Genomic DNA, 24,036 nt, shown 5'->3' with positions numbered 1-24,036 from the left:
CTTGATATGGTTAGATCCAGCGAGTTGCCGAAAGAAGCTATACAGTATTCACTACAGAAGTTTCTATTGATACACCAGAAAAAAATCAGTCTGGTTAAGAAAATGCTGTTGAATATCAACAAAAATAACCATAAAAATGACTCAAATTGATATACCTCCTAGTGGAGAAATAGAAGATGAACAGGGGTAAGAAAATGTTTCGTTAAAGAGGTATCAAATGAATTCCCTGTTGTGTCTCTCGGTTGTGTAATTTACCTCAAACGTGCGTGTTTGCTGACATTATTGTTTACAGTTGGTCATGGAATTTTTTTGTCTGATTTGTTTTTGTTCTGTTTCAGTGTAACTACCATCCCAACATATCATAATGGTGTATTCTGTGTCTGAAATGACGCACATGCACAACATCTACGGCCTAGCAGATGGGAATGCGGATTCAGCACATCAACTTTATGGCTGAACATAACTCCGGTAGGCGGTCACCTGCGCAGGAACGTTGTGCGACACCATCAGTGCCTGTGAGAGGCAGGCTCATTTGAGAAGGAAATTTCAGATGAACGCCACGCGATGTATGAATGCGTGAGCTCGGAGAATGTGATCTTCTTCCTGTAGATGGAGCTCGAGCACCTAGTATAAGGAGAATACGGGAAGGGAAGGCCTCAGTGACATGTCAATGTGAAACGGTTAGTGTGGAAACTTATGTACTCGTATCACCTTCAACAGGTGCACGGATTAAATGAGGTGACGCATGTTAAGGCAGTGTGCTGCGTTCCTGCATTTCTTAGCACGTACCTGATTCACTGATGAGGCTGGCTTGTAACGTCACGGGTAGGGATCTTCAATTATCGTAGCAGTCACGACTGGGCTTATGAAAACCTTCGCGAATTTGCGACGAGACAGATATCGACAGCGGTTCAGTCTCAATGTGTGCTGTGCTATCGTTGATGATAATGTAACTCGCCTCTATGTCTTTCCTAAACTTCTTACTGGATAAACGAATCTGCTGTTTCTCAGAGATGATTTGTTTCATTTAGTTGATTATGTATCTCTAGAAGTCAGCTGATGAATGTGGTTTACACACAGTGGTGCTCCACATTCCAATATGTGGATAGTTTTCCAGTATGTCGATAATCAATTTCCAAAGAGACTACTACAACCAAATTTGGCCAGAAGCAGCACGCTTCGTGAGTATCAGCACTGTGGGGTTTATAGCCTCCTAGCTCCAATAGGAGTGGAGATACGGGAAAAACGTTTTTTCCTCACCTCTGGTGTATAGGCTGCCCTATGCAACAGGTATGTTGTGTGGGAACAGTGTCATCCTGTCCAACCGACTTTGCTTTGCAAGGCAGCCTAAGTGTCAGGGGCAAGAAATGGCTTTCTTGGCCCTGATTTATAGGCTGCCCTGCATAACAGGCATGTTTTGTCAGAGTAGCGTCAGCCTGATTTATCGACCGGCTTTACACCTGTATGTCAGGGGCAAATAAATGATATTGAAGCACCTGATGCGTTGCCTGCCCTGCACGGTTGGCAAATTGTGGGAGTGGTACCTGCCTCCTTTACTGAACTGTATTACAGTGGCTACATGTGACAATGAGCTTGGCAGGGGATAGTTTGAGATGGATAGAGGAACAGATGAACAGACTGAGGGGGAGAGCAAACGGACAGGGGAGGAGGGGGAGATGCACAAGAAAGGTGAAATGTGTAGAGGAACAGTGCGCAAGTAGCAAAGGAAGAGGGAGAGGTGGAGATGGAAACAGGGAGGTACAGGAGTATATGCTCAGCGAGAGGGGGATGAAGATACGGTCAGAGAGAGGGGTAGAGGAAATGGCGAAAGAGACAGGGAGGAGGGAATAGACAGGTAGAGGTGAACAGACAAACAGAAGGAGGGAGAGGTGTGTTCAGTATATGTGTCGACAGCATACTTGGGCGAAGCCGCAGGAAGAAGGCTAGTAGTAATGTGACACTATTAGTCTCGTTAGCGAACTGGGTCCTATAGAGCGTGGCGTGCACTCACTTGCGCACGCTGTTCTGCACGGCCTGCGTGACCGAGGCGGTGCTGAGCAGCGGCCGGCCGTCCTGCCTGCAGGGCCGCGGCACCCTGCCGCCCCCGCCGCCCCCGCCGCCCCCGTCGCTGCCGCTGCCTCGCCCGGCTGCTCGTGCTCCCGTCGCGGCGACGGCTCCAACCCAGAGTCGGGCTGCGCGCTGGAGCGGCTGCGCGTTGTCGTCGTGGACGCCTCCTCCTCCTCCTCCTCCTCCTCCTCCTCCTCCTCCTCGTCTACCTCCTCGCCCTCTTCCTCGCCCTCCCCCGCTTCTGCACGCCGTCCTCGACCTCCAGTTCCTCTTCTTCTCCGCCTTCGTCTCCTTCCGACTCCTCGCCGCTTTCCTCCTGGCTCTCCTGTGTGAGAAACACGCTGAGGAAACAGATACGAAATGTCTATCCATATACTAAAAAACTGAGTTTTCGCAGCGATTCAGGCTTGAAATATACAGAAGATCCGCAGAACTAAATTACTGTTAACTAACTCCTTACTTATACAATTTCAGAAACTGTGAAATATCAACTCCAATAATTAAGTTTAGCTTTTAGTGCAATTCTAGAAGCGTAGTTCCCGAAGCACGTGACGATGGCTGTAACTCACTCCTCCCCCTCGCTCCCCCCCTCCCCGTCCACTGCTGCGGAAGTGCCTTACCTAGAAGCGCAGAAGTGAAATTTTCCAAGACTCGTGAAGACAATGGCTGCACGTTCATTGAATCGTAAAGAACAATTTTTTTCCCCAGGAGTATTTACGACTACCTATGGATTCTAAAAAAGAATCAGTTGCTGGTTGTAGGTGAGCGACAACGTTAATCTCAGGGCTTGTGAATCGGGCAACTGTGGGAAGTGACTCAAGATTGATGGAGTGGGTTGGTGTGGTGATTGGAGACAACAGACGTTCCACTGCTACCTCAGATTTCGTCACCTGTCCTGGGGCACAGCACTGTGTGGTAGTGAAACATGGACTGTGGGAATATCGGAACAGAACGGAACGGAAGTATTTGAGATGTGGTGCTACAGACGAATGTTGAAAATTAGGTGGTCTGATAAGGCAAGGAACGCGCAGAATCGGAGAGGAAAGGAACTGTGGAAAACGCTGACAAGGAGAAGAGACAGGTTGATAGAACATTAGTTAAGACACCAAGGAATGACTTCCATGTTACTAGAGGGAGGCGATGCACGGAACAGTCGTCATCACTGGCTGCAGATTTCTACACTGAGACACACAAAAACTGATAACCTCGCTACGACAATCGTATCGATAACGGAAGGTGTTACTTAAGAGGCTAGCAGTAGACGCGTTACTGTTGTTTACGTTTGTTTTATGTTGTACGTCGTACTGGGACATTTTATTTGCGTGACTCCTACAGGTATACAGCAGCAGAGTTGAGTTATCTTATTGGTAATTGGTAAAAATACTCAATGGACTTAAGGAAAGTGCATTGCTTTGGGATTGGCATCCGAGCAAATTAACGCCAACATCGGTTATCGTCACATTTACACGGGTTGTCAAAAATGCACTGAATGTCTTCTCAACCATTTAGAACGTATCGCAAACATTCTTACGTTCTTGGCATTTCTTTGTCAATTTGTTATGCGGAGTATATTTAGTCCTTGTATTTTTGAACTTTGTTTAAGTTTAAGTGGCTTGGTATTACGTGCTACTTCATTGATTTCTACATTAACGAAATGAAACAAAAGATTGGAAAAGAGAGAGACAGAGAGAGAGAGACGGAGAGAGAGAGGGGGGGGGAGGGAGGGGGGGGAGAGAAAGTGAGAGAACGAGTGAGTGAGAGAGAGAGAGAGAGAGAGAGAGAGAAGGAAGGGAAAGGGAAACTGCTATTCATTAACTGGGTCCGAACACTGCAACTGGCCCACTGGCACTAACATCTTCACCCATTTGCCCGTACTTCAAATAGGACGACTACTTAGCAATTTTGCAGGACAACAGTGTGCATTATACTTTATTAAACTGATTTCCACTGCACTCGATGCATCTCTTCATACACGAAAATGATCCCACACGTTTTGTGCCAGACGGGAGCCTTCGTCGAGCCACGCCAGTACGATCACTTCCTCTGATCCTCTCATCGGTTCAACAGCTCCGAAGAGGAAGAAAATTCAAACGGGACAGGGTTACAGCTGTTGAAGACAAGAACTTCGCAGCCTATTGCATCGTAACAGTTTGTGGAATATTTCGACCAATATACTAGAATGTTATTAAGAAAGAACCAACAGTCGACCTTCGTCGCGTGGTTTTAAGGGCACATTTTTCCGTCAGACCGGGAGGTATGCGGTAGTACTTAAGACTGCAGGATAGGTAAATGTCGCGTATGGGAAAATTTAGAATGTCTTCTGAGAAAAGAGCAGAAGCTGTTAGAACATCGAAAGTTCATTTATAAAGCCTGCACTAATGGCAGTCTGGAAGTGGAATGAACAGTGTGGAAGTGTGATATAAGAGTGATAAAACTGAAGACAGTATTATGGAAAGGGAAGGGCTAAGTGAGTCGACATGATATGAGTAATGTGATACTGCGAGAATAATTTGTCACAGGATTGAAAGAATTAAGTCGAAACAAGGTACCTCTAGTGGACATGATTCCCTCACGGTTATTAAGATCTTTAGGAGAACGGACAACGAGAAAAGTATTTCACATTATATGCAAGGCATATGAGAAACACCGTCACATTTGAAGGAGAATATTACAATTCCTATACAAGTACTAAGGAGATGCTGGAAGGTGAGACTACTACCGGAACATCAGTTTAGTAAGTCTCGGTTGCAAAATACAGGGACCAGTTAGTTACAGAAGAACGGAGGCCAGGAGAACCGAACCTCGGGGAGGACCAGTATGGATTTCGAGGATATGTGCGAACTTGTGAGGCAAAATTGACCCTACGACTTTTCTTACAAGGGAACATCACCAACTTGACCTCATATTTTAAGGAGAAGAAAGCACCCTTGCAAGATGTCAGCCGGGTCAATCGAACTCGAGGGAAAATTTGGGCCATAATTTTGATTCAAGATAGTGAAACGAAAGCCGTAGTTCTAAATTTGACATTCAAGGAACCATTCGCACACGAGAATCGTAAGAACATCGAACATCTTGACCATCGGACGGACTCCAGTGTGGACGACAAAGTAATAAGCATACCCGGCGTAGAGAAACAACTAAAAGATTTGAAAGCAGGTAAATCATCAGATCCGGATGGAATTCCAGTTCGATTTTACAAAGCGTACTGGCCCTTTATCGTGAATCTCTCGCCCAGTTCAAAGACCCCAGCGACTTGAAGAAGGGCACAGGTGCCTCCAGTGTATAAGAAGGGTAAGAGAACGTATCCGCAAAATTACACACCAATAATCCTAACTTCTATTTGCTGCAGAATCCTTGAATATTCACAGTTCCAGCATAAAAAGCTTTCTTGGGACTGAGAAGCTTATGTCCACGAATGAGCACGGTTTTAGAAAGCATTGCTCGTGCGAAACTCAGTTTGCCCCTTTCTCACACGATATAGTGTGAACTATTTTGATAAAGGGCAACAGGCAGATTCCATATTTCTATACTTCCGGAAAGAATTTGGCATGGTGCCCCACGGCAGGCTGTTAACGAATGTATGAGCATAGGGAATAAGGTCACAGATACGTGGGCGGTTCGAAGACTTCTTAAATAATCTAACCCAGTGTGCTGTCCTCGACTGTGAGTGTTCATCAGAGACAAAAGTATCGCCAGGAGCGCCCCAGGGAAGTGTGATAGGCTGATTTGGCTGACAGAGTGCGTAGCAATCTGCGGTTGTTTACCGATGACGCCGTGGTGTGCGGTAAGGTGTCGAAGTTGGGTGACTGTAGGAAGATACGAGACGACTAAGACGAGATCTCCAGTTGGCGTGATAAATGGCAGCTAGTCCTAAATGTGGAAAAATGTAAGTTAACGCGGATGAGTAGGAAGAGCAAACCTGTAATATTCGGATACAGTATTACTAGTTTCCTGCCTGATACGGTCACGTCCTTTAGAAATCTGGGTGTAACGTTGCAGAGCGATATGACATGGAACGAGCACGTGAGAACTGTGGTAGGGAAGGCAAATTGTCGATTTCGGCTTACTGGGAGAATTTTAGGAAAGAGTGTTCCACATGTAAAGGAACGGCGTATAGGACACTGGTGCGACCTGTTCTTGAGAACTGCTCGTGTGCCTCGAATCCGTGCCAAGTCGGAATGAAGGAAGGCATCGAAGCAGTTCAGAGGCGGGCTGCTAGATTTGTTACCGGTAGGTCTGAACAACACGTAAGTGTTACGGACATGCTTCGGGAACTCAAATGGGAATCGCCGGAGGGAAAGCGACGTTATTTTCGAGAAACACTAGTGGGAAACTTTAGAGATTCGGCATTTGAAGCTGACTGCCGAACGATACTATTGCCGCCAACATACGTTGCGCGTAACGACCACGGAGAAAAGACACGAGAAATTAGGGCTCACACGGAGGCACATACGCTGAAGCGCCAAAGAAACTGGCACAGGCATGCGTATTCAAATACAGGGATTTGAAAACAGGCAGAATGTGGCGCTGCGGTCGGCAACGCGTCTGACATAGTTGGCAGATCGATTACTGCTCACGTTAAGTGAGTCTGAACGTGGCGTTAGGGTCGGCGCGCTAGCGATGGGACACAGCATCTCCGCCGTAGCGGTGAAGAGGGTATTTCCACGTACAACCATTTCACGAGTGTACCGTGAATATCAGGAATTCGGTAAAACATCTAATCTCCGACATCGATGCGGCCGGAGAAAGATGCTGCAAATACGGAACCAACGACTACTGAAGAGAATCGTTCAACGTGACAGAAGTGCAACCCTTCCGCAAACTGCTGCAGATTTCAATGCTGGGTCATCAACAAGTGTCAGCGTGCCAACCATAAACGAAACATCATCGATATGGGCTTTCAGAGCCGAAGGCCCACTCGTGTACCCTTGATGACTGCACAACAGAAAGCTGTACGCCTCGCCTGGGACAGTCAGCACCGATATTTCACTGTTGATGACTGGAAACATGTTGCCTGGTCGGACGAGTCTCGTTTCAAATTGTATCGAGCGGATGGACGTGTACGGGTAAGGAGACAACCTCATGAATCCATGGGCCCTGCATGTCAGCAGGGGACAGTTCAAGCTGGTGAAGGCTCTGTAATGGTGTGGGGCGTGTGGAGTTGGAGTGACATGGGACTCCTGGTACGTCTAGATGCGACTCTGACAGGAGACACGTATGTAAGTATCCTGTCTGATCACCTCCATTCATTCATGTTCTTTGTGCATTCCGACGAACTTGGAAAATTCGAGAAAGACAATGCGAGAGCCCACACGTCCAGAATTGCTACAGAGTGGCTCCAGGAGCATTCTTTTGACTTTAAACACTTCCGCTGGCCACCAGACTGCCCAGACATGAACATTATTGAGCATATCTGGGATGCCTTGCAACGTCCTGTTCAGAAGTGATCTCCACCCCCTCGTACTGTTACGAATTTATGGACAGCCCTGTAGGGTTCATGGTGTCAGTTCCCTCCAGCACTACTTCAGATATTAGTCGAGTCTGTAGCGTCTCCTGGCCAGTCGTCATAAAAAGCGTGTGATAGAATTTTTTCCGTGTGTGTAGTATCGATATAGTGCCACGCACACGGCGAAAGAGAAATAATTTAAACACGACCAAGTGAAGCAATAAAGCAAGACTGTGTAAACATTTCACGAATCTACTATGCGTGTATGTAGAACATTCATAATTATTTGACGTTTTATGCATTTGTTAACTTTGAGTCCACGACATATTATTATCTTTGAAAATCTTGTTAAATGAATTAGTGATTATGATCTGTGCCTCAGATAAAAAGGACAATTCAGTACATGTATAAATAGTAGAAAGCATTGTAATAATTTTTTTGTTCTATTTGGGATTCGTCACGAGTAACACTCGCGTGTTAAGCAAATGTATATGATAGCCGTGAGTCTTTTGTTCATGAAGCTTGAGATCTGCCATTAGGCGAGTTGTTCTAAAAAGGGGTGTAAAATTAATGCATTTTTGTTTGAATACATAGAGCTTGAGCAAATATGTTTTTAAAATAATTTGTAAAGTTGCCAGCCATTCGTCCCGTGAATAATTTAGACATTTTCAGCATTTAATTTAGCGGCAGCCGCTGTACCAATCTGCGAGGGCAACGGCCGTAGACGCGGCACATTTTAAAAAATATTTATTTCAGGCATCGCAGTCGCCTCGCCGGTAAAGCGAGGTAACATAATAGTATTAATAGTATTTAGCATTTCCTTACAGCTTCCAGCAGTGCCGGCAGACTATATCGTATTATTCAGTGCATTTCTCAGATTGATGTGGAAGGTGCTGTGTTATGATTTTAGCATTTCCACATTTTGTGGCAAGGTCTGCTCTGTGAAACTAAAGCAATATTTTACATTTTTTCTCTGAGATTAAGAGAACGCGGGCTAGCCGCGCGCCTATTCTAATTAACAGTATTCAAAAATCCACTGCATAACGTAAACAACATTCAGTGCTGTAAGGATCATTTGAATTTCATTACCGAATACTATGCAAGGCAGTGGGTTCAGATGCAGTTTTCTTTCTTTCTTGATTACTTTACAGTAGCAAGCGAATGTTCCCTACATGATTATCCAGAGCACATGTGGAAAAGCAATAATTTGATCCAAGGTGTGCCACACTTATGGTAAAAGTGTTTATTCCCACTCCCACTCCATAACCACAAGCCGAATAAAATTAACTCCAGTAGTAAAAAAGTGAGCGGTGGAGTAAGGGAGACGGAATTATTTATGGGCAGCCCAGTAGGGTTCATGGTGTCAGTTCCCTCCAGCACTACTTGAGACATTAGTGGAGTCCGTGCCACGTCGTGTTCCGGCACTTCTGTGTGCTCGCGATATTAGGAAGGTGTACCAGTTCCCTCGGCTCTTGCTCGCCTCTATTTGCGCGTGGTACAGGAAAGGAAGTGACAGGTACTGGTACAGGATAGCCTGCTCCACGCACCGTACGGTGGCTTGCGGAGTGCCTGTGTAGATGTAGATGTAGACTGTAAGCTGTTATGAACTTCTGGAAGTACAGCTTTTAAACCTGCGCGCTTACAATTTTTTTGTCATTCGTTGCCGCCCCACTGCTGTTGCTTTGGCTGTGTCAGAGAGCTCGATTTGTAACCTCTAGTTGGTGCCACAGGTGTCTTTGCTTCGAACATTTTTATGTTGCGATTCACACAAATGCAGTGTAATTTAATGAGACGACTGAGTGTATCATTAAGGAAGTAGTGTAGCACTGTTTAATTATTGATATCGCTGTGGTACGTTATTATCTCTCGATTTTGAAGCTAGCACTGTAAAAGTGAAGTATATTTGTAGCAGATGCGCTATTCTTCAACCGTGATTAAATTGTAAATCGAAAATCACTAACTTCATTTTATAATAAATCTTCACTCGCTCCAGTTTATTAATTTTGATTTTGGGGCGTGTATGTAACTGCAGCATTTCAGTACTAGAATATTGTTAATATTGAATGTGCACGAGGGTGACATATTATGAACTCGTATTATTTGCTATGTTTCAGGCAGTGTTATGTCTTGTGGAACAAGATTTTACAACACGCTGGGAATATGAGTCCAGCTCCCTCCTCCACTTCCCTCGTTTTCAGCATCATGCGAATACGAATGCTCTGGTTGTCACCGCGACGTACCGCACATCGCGGCCGGGCGTTAGGCGGCTGCTGTGGGGCGGAACGTGTGACAAACTACCTGTGCGCGCGGAAGCTTCAGAACAGTCCTTTCGGAAGGTCGTAACTGCGCACTCTAACAGTTACGCCCCAAATATTCACGCGGTGTCGATTGCTGGGGTCGATATCATACAAGTGTCCCTTTTTGTCATTAAAATATGACATCAAGTTGGTGACATTTGCTCATAAGACGACTTAGAAGATCTGTTGAGCGAAAAGTATCATGAAAACAAGTTATAAGACGAATATCAAGAAATGTAAAACAAAGTTAATGGAGTGTAGTTGAAATGAAGCTGGTGTACTGAGCGAATTAGTTTAGCAAATGGGACACTGAGAGCAGTAGCAACTAAGGAGAGCGGAAGAGAAGATATAAAATGCGGACTTGCAACAGAAAGAGAAGTTTTTCTTAAAATTAAACTTAAACGTTGGGAAGTATCTTCTGAAAGTATTTGTCGGGACTGTAGTCATGTTTGCGAGTACACTTGAACGACAAACAGTGAAGGCGTGAAGTGAATAGAAACTTTTGAAATGTAGTGTTGCAAAAAAATGAGGGATATGTCAGATAACCAATCTATGGGCGAGAAGAGAGCTTTAAAGCAGTACTTGATTAAAAGAACAGATAGGTGGGCATGCAGCAGGAAAAAGGTTCGACACTGGGTCGAGGCATATTTGATTTTATTTGCCAGTTTCATTCTGCCATATAATACTGTAGTATAGACATGCATCCGACTTTTACACAGAAGACGTTTGGAAATTATTTGCAAAGCATGTTGCTAGCTCTATTCGTGATGTAAGGCCTTAACGAAATGTAATGCACCTGAACGTGGCAACAATAATAGTTTGTACTAATCGATGGGATCTATAGCGTCCCCAGTGAAATAATACGAAAAGACTTAAAAAAACAGTATTTATAAAGAAGAGACATTTAAAGTTGAATATATGCACATGAGACACCTTCGGTGAAAAAATAGTAAGTAATGTGCAATTTAAATTGTGTGTATTTGTGTATTTATGTGTTTATTTTTGGAGGGGATAATTATTCGTGTATGTATCAGTGTTACGGATTTGTCAGTGATTTAAAGTGAATTTATTATGGGTAAGATAGGACAAGCTAAGGCATCCGCACCAGATGAACAAAATTCTGTTAACGTGGAAAGTGAGGATCAATTGCAATACGTAAACGAATCCCAAGCCACCGCCTCGGATAACATATTTTCCGGAGCGGGGGGCGAGGATCTGTGGACGGTGAAAGACGCTCCACAGCAGAATGGGATAGAATAACAACAACTCCACTGCCTGGGCAGGGGGGGGGGCAATCGAGTGCTAGATTAAGCGGGGCACCAGTATACTCACCGATTGCCGACCCACTTGCAGAATTTCTGCGCGGGTTAGAAGAAAGAGATAGGGACAGAGATCAGAAATTTGCTCAGATGCTCCATGAGCAAGGGCAACAACGAGACGAAAAACTGGCTCAGATGCTACATGAGCAGGAGAAAAAGTTAATGCCAATGCTCATTGAGCAAGAAGAGCAGCGCAGTGAAGCGAAAGTAGAGAGTATCCAAAGCGAACTTGCCGAGATGCGGGACGCTTGCAAAGAAATACCCGATCTTGTGCAAAGCTTAGCCGGCGAGATCCAAAAACTACAGATATCGCAGGCTAGGCTTGAAGACAATGTCCAGACTTTAACCACACGAGTGGATAATGTGGAGATAGGTGCACGGAAAAGTATTGATACATATTTGGAAGTGCAAGCTCAAAAGGTCGAAAAAGAATTTAATGAATGGCTAGAAATAAAGGATCGTGAGATATTTGCAAAGATTGAAAGCGATGTAAAAACAGCTGTAGAACAAGCGACTGCGGCCGCGAGTGTAAATATTGACGCTAGCGCTGCCGCACTACACGCCGAATTAACACAGATCAAATCTCGTGTGACAGCAGAGTTGCCGAATTGGAACAGGAGGTCGCGCGGAGACTGTCTGTGTTGGAAAGCAATGTAAACGGTGGCGGACAGATAACGAATCCGACTCCGCGTACTGATTACTATAATAACGCTGACTGTATGCAGGGTGCGAGTGCGCAACCGCAACCTAATGTGAACTACGGGCACGAACAACATGCGATACCGTGCAGCGCACATCACGAAGTAATGAATGCCACAGAAGGTAGCAATCAGATGTGGAAGAAGGAGGACAATGTGATAAAACACAGGACATTCCAACCCTTCAATAGCGAAAAGCGAAATGTCCACCCTGTGGTATTCATTAAGAGCTTCAGGAATGTGTTTCCCAGGATATGGGCGGAAAGACAAAGAATACAGTTCGTGGTCTCCTTTATTCCAGGTGACGCGGCACTGTGGGCCACCGATGAGTCCGAAAAATGTCTAACGATGCAACAGTTTGAAGGTGCATTCTTGCAAAAATTGTGGTCCGATAGCGTCCAAGAAAGACTACGCAAGGAGTTGTACAGTCCAGAAATGTACAATCCTAAGGTGGGAACGTTACGCAAATATTTTGAAAAGTATATAAACAAAACCAGGTACTGAGACGAGCCCATGTCCGATAGTGACATAATCAGCTTAATAAAAATGAAGTTGCCCAGTGAAATTAAAAGATATTTCATCAATGTGCTGGAATACGATAGAGAACAATTCATGGAAATAGTGGATTCTGTTGACTTATTGATCGAAGATATGAAAACCGAAAACAAGTGGAACCACGCAGGCTGTAATCAACAAAAAGCCGATTACAATGGCAGCCACACTAACGGTAGTAACTTAGTACCAAATGGTGCCCGCATCTCGTGGTCGTGTGGTAGCGTTCTCGCTTCCCACGCCCGGGTTCCCGGGTTCGATTCCCGGCGGGGTCAGGGATTTTCTCTGCCTCGTGATGGCTGGGTGTTGTGTGCTGTCCTTAGGTTAGTTAGGTTTAAGTAGTTCTAAGTTCTAGGGGACTGATGACCATAGATGTTAAGTCCCATAGTGCTCAGAGCCATTTGAAGTACCAAATGGTAACGGGAATAGGCAAGAGCACCGGCAGTAGAATCGAGGCACAAACAATGGCAATGGTTATAACGGCAACGGTTATAATCCTCAAAATCGGAAGAGACATCATGATGGACGCATGACTAATGGATATAATGGTAACGGCAATCCGCAATGGCGGAACAACCGAAACCAGTGGCGTGGTTGTAATGAACCGACACCACAGTGGCAACAAAACACAGCGCCACAATGGAATGCCAACCCAGGTCCATCACAGAACGTGTCAGGGAGTTACATCCGACCACCGCAAAACCAGAGCCATACACAATATCAAAATACACCATCGGGGAGGCAGAGCGGCCAACCCAACAGTAGCAACAACAACAACCAGAACCACAATGTGAGGTTAGTGGAAGTGACAGACAACTGTCAACCCACTAATGCTCATCCGTTAAACTAAAGACAGCCACAATCCGCTCTCCGTTGTTGGCTGCAGGATGGTGTAGTGAGGGCACATTCACGGATGACAGCCATAAACTTTGAATGCTGAGATACCATGAGGGAATAAAGGAACTTGCAGACATACCGCAGAAATGTAACCGAACCGACTGAAACGTCCCCTTAGAACGATTTATACATGACTGTGCTTAAACTGACACACAATTTTTTTTTTTTGGCGCAACGCAATCTGACTCTCAAAAATCCCTACAAAAGAATGACCCTGACTAGCATTAATCTATACCTTTCACAAATCACTTACCTCACCAAAAATCTCCGTTACTCGAACTACTGCAATACAGCGAGCGCCACTACTGCCAGCTAAATAACAGATTCAAACTACGGAAGGCACTAACTACTGACAGGCATAGTTAGCAAATGAAAGATTTTAATAGAGAACAAACAATGTATTTACCTTAATAGTCATCAGAAGTCATAATATATACAGCAGTTCATGACATCCATTTTTACAAATTTCAAAACTCCGCCATTTCTCTCCCCACATCCACCACTGCTGGCGGCTCACCTCCAACTGCGCAACGCTACGCGCTGTTCACATCCAGCTGCCGCTGCCCAACACCACAATGGCAGACAACAATGCAAACTAGCCACAGACTGCACACAGCACAGCCAGTGATTTTCATATAGAGCGCTACGTGGCGTTACCAATAAAAAAACCTAAACAGCCTACTTACATAGCCCCCATGCTCCCCACAAAAAAAATTTACAAATTGTTTTGGGCACTGGCCAATACATATTTGTTAAAATTTTTTCACAATTACAATAACAAAGAAATCAAATGCACACACTTATTGATACAATGTTGGTCAAAAGCTAAAATTTTCTCACAGTCCATAAAGACAGTCCTGATCGTTCATCACAGTAAAATTGCAGTGTTTTTCTGAAAGTTTGAGCAGTAAAAGAAAATGCACACGGAAGTAGTGGATTTCCATGCAGTCTTGAACAAGTAGTGTTGTCCTTCTAACGGAAAGACAGTGCTGACTCTTGACATGCTGACAGGTAATGGGCCACAACAGAGCAAACCCACAGCAGAGTCATTCGACGTTTTGAAGAATATTGGTAGGTAGGTCATCACAGAGCAGACCCACTGTAGTCCTGGTAGAGATTATGGTATTGGTGGGCCACCAGAGGTGCAGACCCACTGCAGTCCTTGTAGAAATAATGGTATTGGTGGGTCATCAAAGATGCAGATCAACTGTAGTCCTTGTAGAGATGGCCAGCAGCCATCTGTTGTGACTGTGCGGGTGCACAATCACCAGTGAAGAGTCTTGCAGTTAATATAGCAAGTCCATAACCACCACTTGTGCACTCACAAAGTTTTTGGAATTGTCCTTAGAACCAGAAATGCTGTTATCCAGTCCCTTGCTGAATTATTAACAGTCCCTACTTCTCACATATTGTCCATATACTATGATCAACAGAAACGTGTGCAGTGAAATGTAACTAACAAGTTAATAATATGATGAACTGGTGTCAATTACAATTTTATAACATAAGAATACAATTACAAGGTACAAAATACATCATTAAAGAACATAACAATACAGATAACATTTGTAGTACAGGCTTTACAAAAGAATGGAAATAACATATACATCAGTGTTACAGGAATTATGACATGAGTACATACATCTCCCCACATCCACCACTGCTGGCGGCTCACCTCCAACTGCGCAACGCTACGCGCTGTTCACATCCAGCTGCCGCTGCCCAACACTACAATGGCAGACAACAATGCAAACTAGCCACAGACTGCACACAGCACAGCCAGTGATTTTCATATAGAGCGCTACGTGGCGTTACCAATAAAAAAACCTAAACAGCCTACTTACACGACAAAAGTGTTGTGCAGGCTATACTGCAAGCAGATATGTACGGAGCACCATTACAGATAATAGTCGATACCGGTGCGTCAACCAATGTCATGAGTGCAAATTCTTACAAGTACTTGAGTCAAAATAATAGAATATCATAAAGCACCAGGTGCAAGTCGAGTTTACGGTAGGAAATGAAGCAATGAAAAGCTCGTTCCTAGTAGTTAAGGGATTAGGTGTTGCTTCCATCCTGGGGATGAATGTTTACGCCAGAGGGACGCAAAAATCGACCTCTTGGCCGTGAAAGTAAGCCTTATGAATGAGGGTAGACGTGTAATTTTGTCATTGTTGAGGACACGGGAAGTGCACGGTAAATATTGCCGGAGCTTTCAGTCGAGATTCGAAGGAATACAGGTAATGAATTTATATTCTGACTTAAGTACAAGACAAGCATGTTATAAAGAGTTTATTACTAAAGACAGAGAAGAACAAAGGAAACTGATAGCCATGAAAATTAGGGAGTCAGAACATTTGACTGAAGCACAACAAAATGAAATGACTCAGCTACTTGCAGATTATGAGCATGTGTTTTCGGAAAAACCCGGTGTTATCGAGGGCTACGCCTATAACATCGAAGTGGTACCTCACGATACTTTCTGTCACGCAAACTACACCATCCCCTGGTCAAAGAAGGAGGCAGTTACGAAGGAAATAAGAAAAAATACTTACAAAGACGTAAAGAAGTTAGCGCGGTAGAGCAACCTTTACATATATGAGTGATAGGTTAAATTTATAGTGCATTTTTCTCTGTGTGTGAATGTTCAGATTTTAGCGTAACGGCTAAAGACAATGAGGCACACAAGATTAGTACGATTCAATTTTGTAGATGTTAAGGAATAACAGTAATTTTAAAGTAATTACATTAAAAAAATGAACGTAGTTTTAAGAATATTTTACAGATTTCATTTTTTTAAAAAATGCTTTACAAATATTATATAAAAAAATTTCAACGGCATGTAATGATGAAAGAATTTTTCATTAGTGTATCATGAATATTTTTGAACTGTAGTAGTAATGAAACTTATGAAATTCAATATTATAGTGTATATGTCGTTCCATGTATTTATGTGTGTACCGATCCTGAAATATGACCAACCATAATTTACTATGCAACATGAGTGCAGGGTTTACATCACCTAAGGTACCTCATGTGTTGTGGACAAGATACAAAGCAAATCAGTAAACGCGAGTAACGCTAAGCACTGTTAAAATATAATGCCAAGGCAGAGATTTGCACGAATTTATAGTATAAACAAAAGTCTCAAATCTAACACTAATCTAGAAACTTGCACGCTAGGACTAGATTACGAAATGCGTAAAATAATGCGAGAGGCAAAGTTTTGTAAAGTCGAGCCTGGCTCTGGAGGACAGGTACGCAATGAGAGGGCAGACATGACATGGGGACTTAACTAAGATGAGACGGAAATACAATTGTATAGTCAAAAGTCTGAAGGCAAGTACGACTCTGTAAGTGGAAAATAGAACGAGGTAATTAGTGCGAGAGACTGGTAAAATCCAGCACGAGCCAAAATACAGTTCAGACTGAATGAAATACATCAGTGTTTGTGAACTAATCGAAACAGTTACTTTGTTGTTGTTGTTGTGGTCTTCAGTCCTGAGACTGGTTTGATGCAGCTCTCCATCCTACTCTATCCTGTGCAAGCTTCTTCATCTCCCAGTACCTACTGCAACCTACATCCTTCTGAATCTGCTTAGTGTATTCATCTCTTGGTCTCCCCCTCCAATTTTTACCCTCCACGCTGCCCTCCAATACTAAATTGGTGATCCCTTGATGCCTCAGAACATGTCCTACCAACCGATCCCTTCTTCTCGTCAAGTTGTGCCACAAACTTCTCTTCTCCTCAATCCTATTCAATACTTCCTCATTAGTTATGTGATCTACCCATCTTTACTTTAAGCAGTGTGAAAAACTGTGAAGGTGAAACTGTGATACGAGTGAACGTCCAACAGTGGTGAAGACGCCAAACGCCAATATTACGCACGAAAAACTGTGAATTTACTTATAAATGTGAACTGTTAACGTAAAATGAACCCACGGTCAATATTTTTGGGACAGACTGTAATTTGAGTGAGTACAATAATGCGAGATTTGAATGCGATGCGTGGACTGTTGCAAAACAGCGACCGCAGAAACGGCGAATGTTTGTGCTAAGCACGTATTGGGACACTCACCAGTGCCTGCGAGTGCGGCGAAAACAGTTTTATCAAGAGAAAAACTGACGTGTAATGGAAACAGTATCGCATCGAAACTGCATTCACGGGAGAAGATCCATGTCATATATTCTGCAAGACAATGCTGGCTTGACACTCGGAAACCGGCTTAAACTTAACAACAACTGCCGCACTGCTTCTTTCCCACTAGCGTAACCATCTGCAGCGGGAGGGAAATAGTACGTCGGTTGCGTGTATGTTTCATGTAGTACGTCGGAGATGCGTAGCAGAGCTGACTCCTGCCAACAAGCGCAGGGGGCGGCTATCATCCCACGCCCGGCCGAGACAGAAGCGCATCGCCAACCGTGCAGCCGATCAGCTGATTCTGACGTTCCGCGACGGGGAGAGACACGCTGGCGTCGAGCGGGCGTTGACCTCTCCGCAGCCGCCGCGGACGCCGAGCACCGAACACACCAACCGGCGCCGTCGCGAGCTAAACGTCGCGGCGTAGACCAACGACACCGCAATCAATAACGACGATATACTAATTGTTATAGTAACCTAATTTTTTGCATAGTGCAACGAAAAATTATTCGTACGTATGCACATACTGTACTCCAATGACATCCCAAAAAGAATTAAGTGAAAGTAACCAAAGCGGTTAGTCTGTCGCTCCGCCGAGGTTTTCCCCAGGGTTTCCCTACGGCCGCGCCAAATGGGGAGCGAACAATTGATACCCCTGGGACTGCTCGTAATTGTATACCTTCGAACACTGCATAAGCTGCAACCACAAAAAGAAGCAGCCAAAATGAATGTACCAATGTAACATGTCATAACATAACTGTCAAACCAATTGTATTCTATGTCCTTTTCTTTTGTACGTGACTATATTCGTAACCAATTGTATATTATATTGTTATGTAAATAACTTCATCTGTATTACTTTGTGTGCAACAATCATTATTAAGTACAATGACTAAAACATACGATGTGACATATGTAGACTGTGAAAGAAAAAACTGTGGACATGAAATAGGAAATATTTGCGTGTAGACGGACATCTTGCTAGTGCTGGCAAATGTAAGCATATTTGTACTAATTAAGCAGATAATATATTGATTTAATATTATTGTGCACTTTTAATTTGTAAGAGGTGATCCCGATTTCATGTCCGCCTTCCTTGAATTAACCTGCATTCAAGTAATTTACAGTTCAACAATAGCAGCGGCCGATGCAGCCAACGACGCCATTACGTGGCGATATTAACTTATAAAAATTAGCGGAAGCGAAAAACTCGCCCGCCGTTAACATAATATACATTTTTCTCCTCAGCCGCCCGACGTTGCAGAAATACGTAGCTATAAGATTCTTATTTCCAGTACCATAGCCGAGAGCCAGAGCCAGGACTCCGATTACGAGGTAATGGTTAACGGAGGTAAGAAAAAATACTCTCGCGCGTGTGTGGGCCGCAGTTGTAATTAATAACAAAAGATTTTTTGATTTAAAGTGAGCTGACTAGCCGAGGAAATTAATATGAAAAGCTTATTCCATTGTTCAACTTATATGCTCATGTTTTAAGATTCAGCGAGTCTAACGTAATAAATAATTTAAGATTAATATTGCTAAAAAGGAGAACTTCACGAAAGCATTTAATTGTAAATCAAAATTGAACGAAATATTTTGATTAAGGCCCACCACGTAAGTCGGCAACAATCAAAATAATAATAATATATTAAATTAGGACGGCCGACGGACGGGAGAGATCATAGTGGTAGGGTACACAGAAAACAGGCTCGGAATCTAGTAGATGCAGTGGTGTGAAACAATTCGCGAACAGGACGTGCAAGAGGCTTACCAATTAAAACGGTTGTACATCCTACTTCTGTGTTCGTATTATTAAGTGCAAATGTTTTGTAGAAGACACACTGTAAAAGCTGTATGACGGTCAACACGCCAAACACCGTACCACGGAGACTACATTTAGCAAGTAAAAACAAATACGCCTCGACCCAGAATCAAACGCTTGACCTCTTGCATGTTAACCCAAAACGCTATCCACTGCACCACCCGCACAGAAGTGCTAACGTCTGCTGACAGGGTAGGTACCGCACGTGTGGTAACCCCGTTGTCAGATTGCCAATCTTCAAAGTCCGGTTACTGCCGAAAATATGTGCAGGACGAAAACAGATACCACACATTAGCACAACTGATTCACCTCGATGGGCAAAGAATCCACCACCTTCAGAGATGGATTTACAGTTACATTCGGCCTCCTGAGTGAGTCACAAAGTAATGAGCACGGGGAGATGGACTTGTTGGTCTCCCGGAGGCGTCCAGAAATAGTTCGCGCAGTCGCTGTAGTTACTGTGTTCCGGTGGCGCAGTGGTGTGCGTAACTGTCTAATAAGCAGTAGATCGTGGGTTCGAATCCCAGTGTGACACACATTTTCACACCTCGCCACTGAGTCACATAAAGTCTCGATGCAGCTGACATCAACAGTTTCTTTCCTATCACTCCTCACCATCTTTAGTTTACATTATGTCTAATTGTGTTTCCCTAAGGACAAGAATGCTGGATAATTTTGTATATTTTCACTCCCTGTTGTCTTACGGAATTATAGTCCAGAGAAGTGTACCTGAAGTAAATATGCGACCAGTAAAAATATATTGCCTGAAATAGGTAACTGTATATCTTGAGAAACCTTTTGAAATCATTACAATTATTTGCCAATACATTTACTCATTAATTGTTTTCGCACCTGAGGTATATCGGTTTCAGCTCTACTGTGATCTACACAATTACAATAAAAGACAAAAGAATAATTTTCATGTAGACTTTGCCTCCTTGTGTACACTTAAGATTGGAGTTAGGTACTCTGGTCCAAAAATATCCAACAAGCTCCCATCTTAAACATAAGGAAGGAAACTGGAAATCCCACTTGGTTTATAAGAAAAGTAAAAACATACCTCGTGAGCTACTGTTTCTACAAATGACCAATTATATAGATTCATAGATGGAAACTTTCTATGAATTATGTGGGAAGTAGCAGCGTTTGTTGTAAAGCAGCGTGACAAGTATTGGCGTCCGCAAATAGGACTCACTTTACAGATGTAGATGACTGTTTTCATACCAGTGTGATGAACATATTTAGGAATCAATAGTAGGCAAACAGAAACTGCTCAGTATTACTGAGTAGGCTGCAGCTTTTACAAAGTAGCACTTTTTTTCCCTAATTTAGTTGATTAAATGTAGCTAGTACAGCCATGGATAGCATTAAGCACTGCAGTGGCAGTTTATTATCGCTAATACAGTATACAGACTATGTTACTACGATTTGTCTGTTTTTGTTAGTGAATACCTTGACTCATTTCAAAGTATTTAGCCCTTTGATACCCCTGCGTTAAACTTGGAACCTATATTTCGAATGAGTGTTTCTTTACGACAATAATATTCATAGTATGGTATATTAATGGTAAGACAAGAAATTTTTATTTCATTTTCACAAAAATTTAAGACCCACGCGATTGTGTCAGTCTTACAGCGATACTCGTGAAAGTAAATATTTTTTTGTCACAAACAGGATAGATATTATGTTTCACACATCTTGTTCTTGTTCTCTTCTAGCAATTAAATTGCTCACGGCAATGGGCGGAGTGCATATCATCAACAGTACTGTGTAGCTTCTTATGATACCATGGTGTATTTATTGGTTTGAATATATTGTTTGGTGGGTCTTCATCAGATACATACACTTAATCACTTACACACTAGAAGATGATGAAATTAAGAAACTAATGCACTTTGACAGCAAAAAATAAATAAATATGACAACCTAGTCGGTAATCTGCTGCGAATCCGAGTAGTTTTGGTGGCTTCACTTAATGCGAGATCGCCAGCTGATACTTCTGTCGGTTACTTCGGTTATATGAAAGTTTTCACTCAGTCTCTGGATGGGTTCGAGCTGTTTCATTTACATTTTCCGTAATTTTCCGTGTTTTTTTGGTGCGGGCGCGTGGCGCCGCCGCAGCTCTTGCCAGAGCCAGGGTAACAGCCGGCGCGAGGAGGTGGCGCGGTAGCCGGCGCAAATGTAATGCAGCACTGTAGGTCACTGCGCCACCTCCTCGGGCCGGCTGCTGCCCTGGCTCGCTCAGCACCGGGACGCTGACGTGGACGACGCAGGCGCATAATCTTTTTGCAGTAAAACAGAATGAATGAAAACAGTCGCAAAAGTTGGAAAATTTGCCTTTCTTCTTGTTCACATAGCCCTAAGAGAACTTTCTAAGTTGCTTGCTCAATTTATTAGTTACACATTGCACCTGGAACAAATTAAAAGCACAGCAGCAAGCAGTCAGTTTTTTTAAATGGTGGAGAGAATTGGTCTTTCATTAGTTACATAATTAAATGCTGTTGTTGTTGTGGTCTTCAGTCCTGGGACTGGTTTAATGCAGCTCTCCTTGCTACCCCCCTATTCTGTGCAAGCTTCTTCATCTTTTGTTCTGCTTAAATGAATATGTGTATATTTCTTATGTTAACTCCGGCGTACCCTCTGAAATATCTCTGCGTGCGCCCGAGAGTCGGGCAGTGATGTAAAATCAACGGGAAAAGTTAAAAATTTGCTCCACACTGAGATTGGATCCCGGGTCTACTGCTTAGGAGATCGATGCTCTGATCACTAAGCCAGCAACCGGGGGTTTGCGGTGCCCTGCCGCTACGCTAGTACAGCTAGCTACTTCATTAGCTTCTCCTGCAACACGTTTGCTTCGTTTCCTTTTGCCAGTCCGTAAGTCGCCATCGCACATAAAAGCGTTCACAACCTTGTTAAAAGAACGAACGACAACGAGCTTTCTCTGGAAACGCTCACCATGCAAGGCAACAGCACCCTCACCATTTCTCCTACATTTTCCGGAAATCAGGATCATTTCAGTTTTCTCTTCTGTGGTTGCTACATTCATCATCCACTTGCACGACGGTTCTCCAAATGATACCAGCACAGGAGTCAACGACATGGGGCAATAATATGACGCTACAACACAAATAAACCACACCCACACATTTGTGTGTACCAGATTCGAAAGGGTAGGGATCTACGGAACATGATGAGTGCATGAAAATAAATGAATGAACAACGATGTGGGAAAACTCTAAGCACAAATCAGTTCCTGCTCCAATGGATTCCTGAGTAGTGCTCGAAGGTAAACGCCTGACTGTAATGATCGTGCTGAGTTATGGAGTAGGAATTCAAAGTTGATTAATACTCTTCCGAAAAAAGTCATCCAGAGAGTCTAGAGTGTGTGCTTAATTCTCCCGGTCGGTGCAACAGTTGCCTTTGTCTGACTGGTTGACACAATTTATTACTTTTCTTTGTTAATTCATTTTCATATCCATCGTAATTGGTATTTCGATGTTGTGCTTCAAGACTGTACTCATGCTTTGAGAGTGTCGCCGCCAACAGATTCGGAAAACGCAGCACAGCATCTCGCAACGGTGGATGGAACACATTAGATGCGTACGCATGTGGCATAAAGACAAATCGGCACTGGTTAAATGCAGCCTCAACAAAGGACATACGTTGGAATATGAGAAAGCAAATAAGTTGTGCCGAGTTAGTGAATTTTGGGAGAGCATCATCAAAGAATTTTGTGAGATTAGTCTTCATAACAGTTTCGATATTAGGCGAGGGCCATCTACTAAGTTCGGCGTGGAATCCTTTACTAGTAGCTTCACACCAAGAACGCACCCAGCAGTTGACGCTTCGCGAGTGTGGGCAAGACTGAATGCGCCGAGGGCCGAACGGCGGTCGGAGTCTCCCCCCTCCCCCCTCACCCCCCCACCACTCCACCACACACGCCACACCTGGGGACAGTCGGCCACATCTCGTGTGTACTCAGGGTGTAACGGCTATAATTGCAGATATTTCTATTACTGCCTGACGACGGTGTACTGAACGACGTTATGCCACCCATTCAGGTAATTTGCAACTTATAATTATAGCTAACACAAGTTATATGTTTGTAGTTTGGTTAGCCTCTCCAAGTATGTGTGGCAAGAGGAAGCCATTAATGCTTATTTTCCCTTGGGAAGAAACAAAGATGTTGAAGTATCAACACAAGGACGCAAAATCGTTAGTCTATGCCGAAAGGTGTACTCGACTTAGTGGTGTTGTTAGGACTGTGCAAAAAATATCAAATCATGAAGTTTGTGACGTCTTTGTTAGAAGACCGTACAGCGGAGAGAAAAAACAATCAACACATCCATGAGTGTACTTTTTGAGGTACCACTGCACTTATACACATTAGACCCTGTATGTGGGACACCCACGTAATCTCGACATTTCGCCAGGAGATAATAGGATTGGCATTCATCAATACTTCGCGAAATTTCGACAAAGCCTTATCAGTGCCAGTAACGTTCACGCTTTAGTACGAAACATTTAGAAGGTTGAGAGAGAAACATTACGAGTAAGTATTATTATTCCCAGTCAGATCTTTGAAACTCGTAATGTTATTCTGTAATGTAAAGAGCTTTGAGAAATACAGAAAAAAGTAAAAATTGTTTTGAACCTGCCACGAAACAATAAAAAAATTGGACTTTAAAATAGGTCTACTTCAACGAGATATTAAATTATTCACTACCACGGTGATATTTAGTGTTGCAAAATTCAAAATCTAGGAATCTGTGGTATAGCAATGAGGGAGAGTACTG

The sequence above is a fragment of the Schistocerca cancellata genome, chromosome 1 (genome assembly GCF_023864275.1).
Source record: "Schistocerca cancellata isolate TAMUIC-IGC-003103 chromosome 1, iqSchCanc2.1, whole genome shotgun sequence".
Classification (NCBI taxonomy): Eukaryota; Metazoa; Arthropoda; class Insecta; order Orthoptera; family Acrididae; genus Schistocerca; species Schistocerca cancellata.
Note: the sequence above shows the minus strand (reverse complement) of the source record.